The sequence below is a fragment of the Haliotis asinina genome, chromosome 13 (assembly GCF_037392515.1).
Source record: "Haliotis asinina isolate JCU_RB_2024 chromosome 13, JCU_Hal_asi_v2, whole genome shotgun sequence".
NCBI lineage: Eukaryota > Metazoa > Mollusca > Gastropoda > Lepetellida > Haliotidae > Haliotis > Haliotis asinina.
This window is the reverse complement of record NC_090292.1, coordinates 53,930,042-53,944,137: the sequence shown is the minus strand read 5'-3', so window position 1 is coordinate 53,944,137 and position 14,096 is coordinate 53,930,042.

Below are 14,096 nucleotides of genomic sequence, written 5' to 3'. Positions count from 1 at the left end.
AAGGAATATCGTGCCGGACAAGGTTTTCCAGAGCACCTGCACATAAATGTCAATGTCTTTCAAAGACTAATATGTGCAGGTCTTGCAAAAGGACAAAGCAGGTATGCTTGACAAAGTTCTTGCAAAGGAGGTTTATACACAACACCAAAACCAACCGGTCAGCTCGACGCCTTATAGAACAATCAATTCGAGATTTCCTTTGAATGTGAGATATTTGGCTGCGCGTCTTGCGCAATCAGTCTTTTTCATCCATATACACTCACGAACACCTGTTCATTTCAAAGCTGGTGTCTCCTAATGACCTAATGTGATCCATGGATGAATTTTGTAAATGACAAGTAAAATACACATGAAAGCGGCAGCTGTTATACTCCAATAAACAAGACCAGCGGACGAGACATGACTTTTTCGGTGCAAATTGTCGTAGGCGCTTTGCGGAAATTACGTAAGTGAACGCGGAAGAAACAGAAAGCGTCATCGTTCCGCTCAGTTTCCATTGTCTTTGCGAGTTATGCTGAGATACTCAACAAACTGAGATAAAAGTCAAAATGATGAAAAAGTGGAAATCAGTGTGTGGATTAGAACTTGAAAATCACTCATGAAGTCTCTGACAAAGTAATATCTGTTCAGGTCATGATCATTTGGAAAAAAATACGAAAGTTCTATGGATATACAACTTCTTATAAGGTAAGCAGCATTTCGGCGTAGCTGTTAAACTCGTTATCAAGAAAGGAATATCTTACAGGTAGTCCTGTAAGTTAAACCTTTGTTTTGGGTCGAGGTCAAAATCGTTTGGTGTAGTGACAACGGTGTTGATTTATGGGATTAGACACGGCTTTTCTATAAAAAAGTAAAATGTGTGTCCTCAGGAAACGAAATAAGACACGTGTACCAGAATGTAAGTGAATCGATGTTAGCGAGTTCAATCAGTGACTTCAGTTAAAATGGGCTTTCAGTTCACTCCTTCCAGTAGTAATGAGTTATTTAGTTTCTTGGTAAAATTGCTTGCAAGGTGAATGTTGAAAATGACAGTTTTCAGGATCATTTTAACAACTTCAGTTATGGCAAATGCGCTGCTATGCTTCACGTTTCGTCCTACTTATTTTACGGGAAGATACCTTTGTGTAAACAGCTATATGTTCATTCTGAGAACTGGTAAAAAGGGAGAATATATCTCGTGAAAATGAATTTTGAAAGACTGCAGATCAACTGTTCCAGTTGTCTCAACAACATAATTTCTAAAATACTTAGAGACAACAATCACGGAAGCCAAAGTAAATCTGTGTAGCAAAAATAGTGAAAATTTATTTAAAAAATAGAAAAGTAAACGCAAAGTCAATCTTGATTACATTACGTATTCCTCATAGCCCGATATAATGATTACACATTAATAGTATGGATACGTTAATGTATAGTTTAAACTAATCTCCTCAAGTAATCGGGACTGGATTGTCAAGCATAAACATACATATCAATGCCGCTCCATACCAATAATATAATTACATAACATACATGATAACAACACTTCATGTTCCGCTCGTCAAACGTCAGAATAAATTTACAGTTATCAAAGCAGACTAACAGGCCCACTAGCTGTAAAAAACAAAACAAAAACAAATAAATTAATAAATCCAAATGAATAGATGGAATACTAAAAACCACCAAAATATGCACGCCCCCTTTAAATAGGTAGAGTGCAAAAGTGGCAAACCGGTAAAATATGCCAAGATTCAAACTCAAAACTATACAATCGTATTTTACTAGATAAATCAGAATGGTCTCAATGTCATAATGTGGGTAGTTACAGAATCGAAGCAAAATATTGTACATATATGTATCATGAAATAATAATTTATCAACTGACTAACACATAAAAAATACTCTTATGATATGTATAACATCACATTTGAGTAAAAAAATGCATGCGTTGAGCGTGTTAGATGTTTTAAAGATCAATGGAATAGGTAGAAAAGGACACCCCCACTTGGGAACTTGGGAGCAGAGAGACGCCACGGTTCATTGGTTACAGCTATAGGGCCTTCTGTGCTCTCTGCTCAATATATTAAGGGTGGTGATGTAGATGAAGGTTACGCAGGAAAAGTAGGTGTTGTGGGTATACTACGTCAACAGGTAGCTGTGCAGTCAACCAGATAGTTTGTTGTTTTAACCTGTCTGACAATTGTTACGCCTGACCAGGGAGACAATAACAAGCTGATGTTAACACATGTGATCTAACGATAGTTTTGCGTTCTTTAGCATGTTTTGGAAGGGATGGCCGTGATGTATCATTTATTCTTTCATTCATTCACATATGTACTTCTTTCTTTTATTATATCTTTCTCATTCATTCACATATACTTCTTGCTCTTCATTCATTCATTCATTCATTCATTCATTGTAAGATTTCGACTGATACAGTAAACTGGCTGAAGTACTGTTAAACGCAGCCTAAGTTGCGATGGAGACGAATCAGGTCACTGTGTGCATTGGAGCATGAGGAGGCGCATACTAATTAGTACAAATGGTAAAGAAAACAAGCGAGTGACCTACCAAGGTAGGTACACTTAAAACTACTAGGTAGATACATTTGGCGAATGTCAGTGGAATTGACAAGACATATTTCAATACAGTTTAAAGATCTCACAACACCGTTTATTAATGTGTCCCAGCATAGTCACTGGAGTTTGGTCACTCTTGATTAGGGCTTTCACAAATAACTTCAGCTTCATAGATATAGGTTGAATTTTGGTATATTTATAGAATACCTAAATTCAAAAGAATCTCAAGGCTTAGTATTCTAAGTGTATTGTATATGTTGCTGGAAGTAAAGCTCTGTGTTCGGGACCCGTGAAGATCTGGAGTAGAAGAGGGCCTCAACAACCCATGCTTGCCATAAAAGGCGACTATGCCTGTCGTAAGAGGTGACTAACGGGATCGGGTGGTCAGGCTCGCTGACTTTTGCTGACACATGTCATCAGTTCCCAATTGTGCAGGTAGATGCTCACACTGTTGATCACTGGATTGCCGCCGCCATATTGCTGGGATATTGCTGAGTGCGACATAAAACTAAACTCACGAAATTAAACTGAATTTTCATTAGAATTTCATCTATTTTTAAACCATATGTTTGCAAAATAAAGAAAACGAGCAAACGAAAATATTTTCGTCCACGAGAGAGATTAGTCGAATTAAGACCGGAATGATTTCATTTTTTTTGTCGTGATACTTATAAACACACTTTCATTCATAAATTTACAACCCCCAAGACAATAAAAAAAAAACTATGAAAATTTAAGTGGAAATCCAGATCCTATACTTGTTACAAATTAGCAGAATTAAGTCAAAATGAGTTGAATTTTGTGCCATGATACTTACAAATATATCCTCATTCATTTACAAAATCCAAAACACGGGAAAAGATGTATTTTGAGTAAAAGTGATTATTCTGGCATATTTTAAAAAAATCTTCCTAAAGTCGCAAAATTAAGTCAAAATCAGTTGAATTTTGTGTCATGATACTCACAACGGCACTTTCATACATTTACATCCTCCAAAACATTAGGAAAGATGTATTTTGAGTGAAGGCAAATATTCTCGCCCATGGGCCAAAATGTCTTTCTCCCATGGGCGAGAGTTTTCAAAATTGCTCTCATTTAGAGGAATTAAGTCAAAGTGAGTTGAAATTTCTGTCATGATACTCATAAATGTACTTTTATTCATTTACATCCTCCAAATATTGGAAAAGATGTGTTTGGGGTAAAAGGAAATATTCTCGCCCATGGGCCAAAATGTTTTTCACCCATGGCTGAGATTTTGTTAAATAGCTCTAAATTAACGGAATTAATTCAAAATGAGTTGAATTTTGTGACATGATACTTATGAACATACTTTCATCCATTCACAACCTCCAAAACATGGGAAAAGGTGTATTTTGAGTAAAAGTAAATATTCTCACCCATGGGCCAAATGGTTTTCGCCCATGGGCGAGTCTTTTTGAAAAATCACTCATAATTAGCCGAATTAAGTCAAAATAAGCTTAATCTCGTGTCAAGACAATAATAAATACACGTTCATTTATTGAAAAACTGCACAGCCTGGAAAAAAAACATGTAGATTCAATGAAATTAATTATTCTCGTCCATGGGCCAATATGTTTTTCACCCATGGGCGAGATTTTTCAAAATCGCTGTCAGTTAGCAGAGTCAAGTCACAACAAGCTGAAATTTGTGTCATGATACTTATTAACATTTTTTCATTCATTTACAACCTCCAAAACATTCATTCTGGATGAAATGAAACACTTTCGCCCATGGGCCTGCCCATGGGCCTACCCATTGGCCACTGTTCGCCCATGGGCGTGCCCATGGGCGAGCGAGTTTAAATTTTGAGTTTTCGAAAAAATTTTTTTTCATTTTTTCATCCTTAGCACACATACATAACAGCTGCCTGTTTAATTTTGCGAAATCCCTTGTGAGAGAGTGGCCACAGTGCTGAGAGTTTCTGGACTATTGTGAGTCCAGAATTAAATTGTGACGTGTTGTGGGCAGAAACCGTTTGGTGGAAGGTCACATCGAGGAAGAAAAGTTCATTCGGAAAGCAAGGGACGTCACTCATGAGCCAACATTGTGTTCTGTATTTCCTCGCAGCTGCTATGAGAAAATGTAACATTTGAATCTGTTCGACCACAAAATGGTGCGATTGTGTCTAAGAAACGTGTAAAAATGGTGTGTAAGAACAAGACCAGATACCATCTGCCTTACCCGTTGTTTCAAAATGCTTTTGCTCGTTGACTACGTCATGAAAGACACCTTTAGTCACCTGCATGTGACAAGGTGCATTCCTGTAACGAGTCTCTAAGTTTGTCTTCAAGATAACTTTCTGTTATTGAGACCTTCAAAGACCATGTCTGTAACAGCTACAGATAAACCAGAGCATTCACAAAACACTGAAACTATATTTTTACATAGCATGCTGATTTGTGATGGTTCATCTCTCTTCAACAAACATTTTAACAGTATACTAATCTGTTTGAGAAAAATAAATAAACAAATAGAGGCACAGTTGCATAGCTGTACAAAGCAAAATATATTTTCCAAGCAGTGTAGCGGACTGAGCCACCATGGCTCATGTGGGATGGGTATTCAATGTTCCTGGTCTGTACAGAGAGAGTCAAGTCTGATGTGTCTATTTCACCTGGTTATTCAACGTTTATAAGTGAGGCAATCTTTCTCTTTAAGCTGACTGAGCCACAGCGGTCCTGCTCAGTGGGTAGTTATGTCAATATCAAGGATACAATTTGTTGTGAATCTCTTTCTACAATATGTGTGTAGTTTTTTTTTGGTTTCTTTTTATAATTTGCTTCCCCTGTTTGTTTGTTTGTTTTTTTGTATTTTTTTTTTTTGCTTTCTGATTGTTTGTGTGTTTTGTTTTTTTCTTTTAAATGTAATGCTCGCCCTAGCCCTAAAAATATTAAACTGGTTTTCAATGAATCTCCAATTCATGTATTTCAAGTAGACAAAGGTAAGGTTTTCATGAAGCTGAATAGTCCACAGATGAATGGGTCTTGTTATAAAAACACGCACCTCATTTATGCTTGTGACGGGGGAATGATACTGGCCGATACTGATACGACAGTGTCAGTGCGTGTTTCTGTCATTCCAGGCTATTGACAATTCGTTCAAAAGTAAGAAATCCCTGGAGGGATCATTTACGAGATACCTCTTCAGTATGAGTGTGGTGTCTAATGTAATGCTATTATTTAAGAACTACAGCAATCCGGCATGTTGGCCATTAATACTGCATCCGTGTTGGTGAGTGCCAGCATTTTGCACGTGTGACCCATAAAAAAACTAGTACAGTATCGTCTATTGTTGGAACAAAATATGTGAGAAGTACCCAGTCGTTCATCTCTTCAGAAACATGAAATATGTTAAATGTATGGGATGAGGTGAGGGTGATTCTGATCTCTTTAAAATCTGCCAGTGACTCTCGCCCATCGTTTCTTAAGTGCATGACCTACAAGGTGTTTTCTTCACTAGGCAGATCGAATACCTGCACGTTCCTAGATCGTGTCTTCTACGGACACAGTGATTCCCTGCTAACTGGTGTGGGCATTTACGTTCTCCTACACGTAATCAGGGCAAATGTGGTATTGTTCTTGTATGGACCACCAGAGTTTGATCCCTTTCACGATTTGGATGTCACCTTTGACAGCCAGTGGTTTACAGAGATAGACTTAATGGCTAGCGTGGAATCCGCCAGCAGACTTTCCAGAATGTCGCTCACACTGTGGTATTCTGACACCATCTGCAAACCTACGTTTCGAGTCCTCATTCGACTTGATAGCATGTGGGATACAATGTACGACAGTGGACGGATGACCATGCTGCATCTTTGTGACGGAATGTAAGCCAAAAACAGCGTTCCCTTGTGCACGACTTTTTTCAGATAGCGATATTTGTGGTCCGTGAAAACGTGGGGGGAGACGAGTTTGATGTTGACATTCCAGTCGATCTGAGATAACATAAATGCCCATTTGTTGTTGTTGTTGTTGAAGATGATACTGTAAGGCTTGTTTTGGATGATGACTCCGGGTCGTCGTCCGGGTCGAACAGCTTGCTACTGAATGCTGGTAACATCATCCATTCTTCCTCATTGTTGCAGCTTAAGCGTACCACGTGTTCTTTTGGTGTTGTTGAAATCCCCTAGGATGTTGTTGTTGCCGGATCCACCAGTTGTGAGCACTTTGATGCCTTTGGAAGTGCTGTTTTGCAGTTGCAAAACATACAGTTTGCCATCGATTCGGGGTTCGTCAAGTCCACGTGTGCCCCCGAGCTCAGAGATTGCTATGTTGAGACATTTCCTAATGTAGTATGGTGTTCCTTGACATTAAGCCTCAGTCATTGTATGTGCTGTGTTGCGCTGAGATATCTTACAATATCGGGATTATGTTTAATGTCTAAATTCCGTGATGGTGTCTAGGAATAATTTTTATACTGCCGATTCTGTTCTGCCGTCGATGTACTTTTCTGTTTTCACCAGCCCAGCTCTCATCACCATGGGAGATTGTTTGCCTTTAACGTTATCTGTTGGGCTCAATTGAAAAAGAAGAATGCACAGTTCACGACACGTAACGAGTTTAGGAATTTTTGTGTGGTGGTTAGGAGGCGTTTGTTGTTGGTATTGTTGGTCAAGTAGGTACAGCGTAGAGTACAGGGTAGAATAGGCCTTCAGCAACCCATGCTTGCCATATGCTTGTCGGAAGAGGCGACTAACGGGATCGGGTGGTCAGGCTCGCTGACTTGGTTGTCACATGACATCGGCAGACCACCGCCTTATAGCTGGAATATTGCTGAGTGCAGTGTAAAGTTAAACTCATTCACTCATCGCTCACTAATTAGTATGTACAAACCTGGAGTCTCCTACCAATAAATAAATAACGTAAATGATTTAGATCTCATGCACATGAAGATTGTGTGAGTGAGTTCAGTTTCAAATCTCTGTTTGTCGACGTCTTTCCAAATCACTTGGTTTTCAAAATCCAATCAGTTCGGGCTGGACCATTTCAACTGCACTTCACTGTGACTTTGCTTTGTTCCTGTTTCACTTATACCACCAGACCAGATGCACATTGAAAGAGTATGGCGTAACGCTTCCACAGGTTACAAACGCATTTGCAAAAAAAAAAAATGAAATCAATCCAATGAACATGCCTCTCGTGGAAGTCAACACAAATCTGAAAACATGGGGTGGTGAGGCCTGTGTGAAATCCTGCGTCATCAGTAACGACTGGGGGGATGACCTCATGTCTTCAGAGAACAACAAGGACCAGAAGACTATTGGAACAACTTGATGCTGGAACCGTTGAAAGTGTGTACTCGTATAAAACAGGCACCAGTAGGGCTTGATGCTTTGATTGTTGGTCAACAGAAGATGTAATAGTCGACTGTTGATCAGAAATCCAGTTATTGATAATACTGGGAATGGAAGTGTTTTAGCCGTAGGATGTAAAATATGGTAATGGTAAGGTTACTGTATTTTACCTCTGTTACGCTTACAAAGTGCCGTGACGACAAAATGTATAAGAAATCCCGTCAAGTCTAATATATGCAGAAATATCTACAGACCAAAGATCAAAATATAAGATTCACAATGGAGCTTTCTACTCCAGTCTTTCTAGTTCTAAGTCAAGTCTAAAGTAATTGGTAACAGATATAATATCAACTCACCAAAGTTTTGAATTCAAGTGAGAAATATTTCATAGTGAGCGATCTAGAACGTGGGTCAGGCTTGACGAAGATGAATGATGGCCAAATCTGAGTGTAAATCCGGATGTCACTGATTCTTAAGCATTCAAGCGAAGTATCGAATCATGGCGGCCAGTCAAGAGAAATCAAAGGGAGGCAACTCTAAAACGCTATTACCAGTTATACGAAATGTGACCCATAGTAACTGTCACTCAAAACTCATTGCGACGAAATAATAACGATGACTTAGTCCATAATGATACAAAATTACAGATAAGACACATTCGTAGCACTTCCTAGGTAAAGTTAGTCACAAAACTAGACTAATTAACAAAATTAGCAATAACTTGGAATGTGGCTTATCCATAAAAGAGTGCGGGTCTTATCCATCCAAACGTCCGTAGCTCGCTTGGAGTGGGCCACAAACCTTGATGTTGAAACTCTGTTTCATTCTGATTAATTTATGGATCGTTTAGCACGATTCACACACTCAGTTTTAGTAATGCTAATGCCTTCATAAGCGTATATTTCCTCATAAAATGTTGCTGTTGACGTCAAGACATAAGATATTTGGCATGACGCCTCATTCATCAACGTGCAAACTGAATGATGCTTTCTATGAATTAAGTCTGGATCACACAATCCAATGACTGATAACTGAGCTACAGTGACTTGTGTTTTGCAGCTTAGCTAATCCGAACAGCTACTTCCACCTCTTATGAAGAGCAAGCTTTGATGACAAGTTCTAACCCTGATCTTCACGAGTGCGTTACCTTGTTCAAGTTGTTGTGCAAAGTGTCATCTACCTTTAGCTGCTGGTGATCTGTACCTGACAAGTATATCGCATTGTTCTAAATAGTTAAATAGTCAGAGACTCACTCGTCGAATGAATGAACGTTGAACAATAGCATGCCGATACTACACACACCTCCCACCTGCATACAGACAACTCACAGACACCATCAAGACGATATCCATGGCAGTCAGAATGTCCAGTGTCACAAAAATGTGAAGCTGTATTTTAAAATTCAAGATGGATGGATGAATAGATAGATATCATTGCGTCTCTTATCTAATGTCACTATTTATCATCTAGGGGGATTGTAAATAGAAAGAAGTTGAATACAACAGGACGTAGGCTTAAAACCGCGAATTCTGTATTGACCTGTTGTCGACATTCCCCCAAATAAAATCAGTTCATCTTCATTCCCCCCTGGCCCCTTGTACGGTAATCAACCTTTCGCTGTTGGTGATCAATAGCCCATATTTACATGGCATTGTCTAAAGTTTCATTTTCTAAAAATGCATACTAAGTAGTTTCAACTCTTTTTGGGTTATTCTACTTACGTTTATTGTGTGACTACAAAATTTCTCGTCAATATATGACTACAATATTGCCGATGTGACATTAGATTTTAACTCACTCACTCACTCATCTCTATTGCAAACTTCTGTTACTGGAAGTATGTAATTGAAACAATCAAAGTCATGGGAACGGATTGTAATTTCTGTAGGATTAATAATGTCAAATCAAATGAAAGCCTGTTGACAAAAAGAGGATTAACAATGTATTTCTCTCTGAGGTTCCATGTGTTGTATATTGTGAACGTTAATCTTGATCAGGAACAATTACTGGTAAGTATGTTTCTGGTTTACGATTCCTGGAAGCTACATGAAGTGTTGATGTAATTGCAGCAGAATCCATGGAGAGTACCAGTATTCTGAAACAGATGAAGAGAATATGAATTAGCTTCATGCAAATGCGAATATATATTCTTACACGTTTTAGGGGAATGTAGTTTAACTACATTGCTTCAGGCAACTATAGTGTTTTCATTGTGTACAAATCTCACTTTCTCACAGCGGGTACGAAGATATCGTGTCCATCAGACGTCATGCCGGCACACTTTACGTTAGCCAGAGATTCCACCCGAGACGATACATTCGTGTTGACGTTGTAGCGGTACAAATAACGGTTGCAGATGAAGACGTTCCAACCTGATGACAACATCAGAATACATTTCTATTCCTGGGTTAAAAACGCACAGGCAGAAACACGCAGAGACACCGCCTTCAATGACACTAGAGAGAGAGAGAGAGAGAGAGATAGAGAGAGAGATTGAGAGGGGGGGGGGGCTGGAAGGGAGGGAGGGAAACTCACATATGCACACAGACAAATAATATTAAAACATGTAAGCTTGCACATTACAAAACATACGCTTCTTTAAAACGTCATGGGGTTGATGGTTGCAGGATAAAGTTATCAGAACAGACTCCAGTGAGTTTTATCAGACAGAGTGTCTTAATGGTGACCAGGTTTGGCATCAAAATGCTTAATAGTCACTTGCATTGATAAAAGTAAAGATAAACAGAATGATAATAATTCCAAACATCAATCGACAGGTATTCATTGGCGCTACGACAAATCAAAAACCTAATCTATCCACATATACACACATTCCGTAAAGGTGCAACATTCCGTCACATGCAACGTAAGACACAACTTTGCAGATTCGCTCGTAACGCGTGCGCAGTGAATAGGGTCGCAGGGCTTGAAACAGAATGCTTGCCCGGAGTACGAGGTCGTGAGCAGTAGCCTACCTTCAATCACTGACCACATGCAATTAACACTTAATACCTACAGGGCTTATAGGTCATAAACAAAGAGCTGACTAAACGTATCGGCAAACGATCCGGTGGCCAGCGACAAGGCTTCGTTACACTAGAGTGCACACACACACCGGCTCTGACTGTGTTTGGTATCGCGGGCTGCTTCGTTTCGAGGGACGTAAACCCAAGTACAAAATATTGCACTTTTGATTTGCGATTATACGCTTCTAATTGTTTATATTTTTCTTCTTAATCAGCAATGTATTTTAAATATCACGAACAAGTAACAATTGTGTTTTAACTATGTTTGACTGATTGTAGCATGTGACCCTTAACGTCAAGTGTATGGCCTTAGATGGTTTGGGTTTAAGAAGACACTGAAAAAGGTGTTTGCATTTGTTGTGTCTCCGAAGGCAATGAGTTCCATATGGTAAACTGATATTTGGGAAAACAATCCAACAGCATTATGTATACAAGTATAGCAGGCACACACCTTTGTCATCAACAACAAACGACTTCATGCTAGTCAATCCTTGTATTATTCTTGTATTAAACTTCCCATCGTAGCTGACACGCATCAGGTCTAGTCGTGATCTGCTCGTGCATGTGCAGGTGTAATACAGACGCCTGAAACAGATTCACGTACAGATATGCGACTTACAACTTAGAAATCGAACGTTTGCAATTAGGTATTGATGTAACTTTCATCAAAGTTGAAATAATCAGCGTAAATACCATTAGGTTCATCACAAACGCAAAAATATAAATATCTAAAAAATGTACAAGCGTAGAAAGCGTCTTCTTCAGGGCAAGCTTACGTTCAAGTCATCAATTCTAAACAAGTGTTTGAGCACATTAGCTTGTACATTTTGTAACGAGTTTACAGATAGGACTGATAAATAACTACAATATTGTAAACGTCTAACCTGCTATATTTGTCTACGAAGATACTGTTAGAAATGTAAAATCGTCCTTGAGCTAACATTTCAAAGTCCTTTGTTGAAAGGCTACCTCTGTGAAGGGCTTTGTCAGACAATACAAAAATGTAGTTGTCGTCACTGTCGATATCAAACGTGATTACCCTGACTGAAAACAAAGAAACAAAACAAACATTTATGATAGTGTTTAAGTGTGAGAATTCTGATTCCACAATATGTATCACACTGTCAAATTGTGTCACAAAATGTTTGACCTGTTCAGTCAAAACAACAGTCCTTCAATCCGTACCCGCGGCACTCCCTTTCTACAACACGTGGAAGGTGTGTCCTGAGCCAGTGTCGAGGTCTTTCAAATATACAACAGTGATAGCTTTACCTGAATATATATTGTCTGACTTGGCCCAAGAATAATCTGATGTCGAGTAATAATCTGACATTGTCAGAAATATTCTGAAATCTTGCCTGTTATAAGACCAATAACCTAAAAAGATGCCACCGGAAGTGCCCTTGGTCACACCTGATACAAAGTAGTTAATGCAAATTATAAAGGTTGCTCCACTTTCGCTTGACATTAAAATATCAGAGTTTGATTCATACGCATGTGGAAATGAAAACGATATTTTTCAACAGTTGTCTAAAACTGTACTTTGTTTAATATCAAAATAACTCACACGGCATTTTTCTGTGGTGGTATGTCCTACTGCCCGCTGTTGTCGAATAGATTGTTGTACCAAATAAACCTTTCTTCCAGAAAAACATGTTTAGTGGTTGGTGATATCTGGCATCCAGGATGTCATAACTCATTCCAAACGAGGTTATCTTAGTGGTATTGACGTCACCTGATCCTGGTATGAACGTGAACTCACACATGGCCCCGTGTCTGCATACCATGAACAGAATCTGGGGAGGAGAAAATAAGGAATGTCGTATTCAATGCACCACCACCAGGTTGACTGATTACACAGTGCCATTTAGAAAGTGGCCGAATGTAAGATATGTTGTATTAGGGATTACGCTTCCGTCAGTGGGTGTTATGACGGTAAAGACTTATTTGACGGGTACACAGTATCCGCAGTCTCGATTACCAGTTGTCCAACTTTCACTTTTTTCACAAGTTGCGGTGGCTGAGCGGGTTGGACGGCTAACTATGTGTGTTGGCGATAAGGTGCCTGACTCTGAGGGTGTGCTTTCGGATCCCGAAGGGACTCAACTTAAAACGTGTACTGTAAATTTGCGCTTTACTAGGAAAATGTAATCCCAAATGTAACTTATGTTACATTTTGTTGTTTAATACCACTCCAAGAAATGCAATCTGTAAATAACCGATTCTGGATCAGATATCAAGGGCCTATAACTACGTAACGGGACTACTATGGGATGCGAAGTGTTGTCAAAGATTTGTCGGTTGCAGGCAGGAGAAAGAACGGAAGACAATGTCATATTACCCAGTAGCATGCACATTATGTAACTATTTGAATTAAATGTTGATGATTAGAAGAGATGAGAAGATGATTTCTCAGATTGCTTGAACAAAAGAGTATGTATGTATCATGGATGCTCCTGTTGTTAAAATAGAAGCGGTGTATGGCACTGGAGCAGATTGTGTTCTGGAGCCAATGATTGTGACCCAAACCACAGCAACAAAGGCCTTAGATCAATCTGCCCATAAGGAGTTTCATGTAGTGAATTTATGTCATAATTGATTAAATTCTTATCTATTGTAATTGATTGGTTTCTGGTTTCTGTACTTTGCCTGTGTTAGGTGTATTTGTGGCCTCACTATTTGCCAACGAGGGGAAGTAACCAGTCGGGAAGCAGATATATTTTGTTCAGCTCAGTGTTTCACTGGTATTGCTGGAGATAAAATGAGATATGACGTCTTGCTGTACACATCTTCATATAGGTGACTGAAGGTATAGAAATGTTCTTTTGTCCAGTTCCAGCAAACTTAGCCCAGGGACTGAAATCTCTGTGGAAAGCTGTCACCGTTGTAGGCATTTTTAGCACAGAGGGCAATCGATGTATCGTGAACTTTAGGCTGAGCCATTGTGGCAAAGAAGAATACAGTCGGACACAATAGCAGTGGTGTTCATATTACTAACATTGTTAGAGATAAATCGTTGTGTCGAAGATACATGTATAAGTACTTATCCGTGTTTCGAAACAACCGCTAGATGATGAATAATTCTTGAGCAAGAAAAAGTAACCTCGAGACAACCAGGAGTTCGACTGTGATGGCGTATGGAATGGTTTTCCGAATATTAAACGGTTGAACTGCAACTAATATGACTTCCTATTCGGT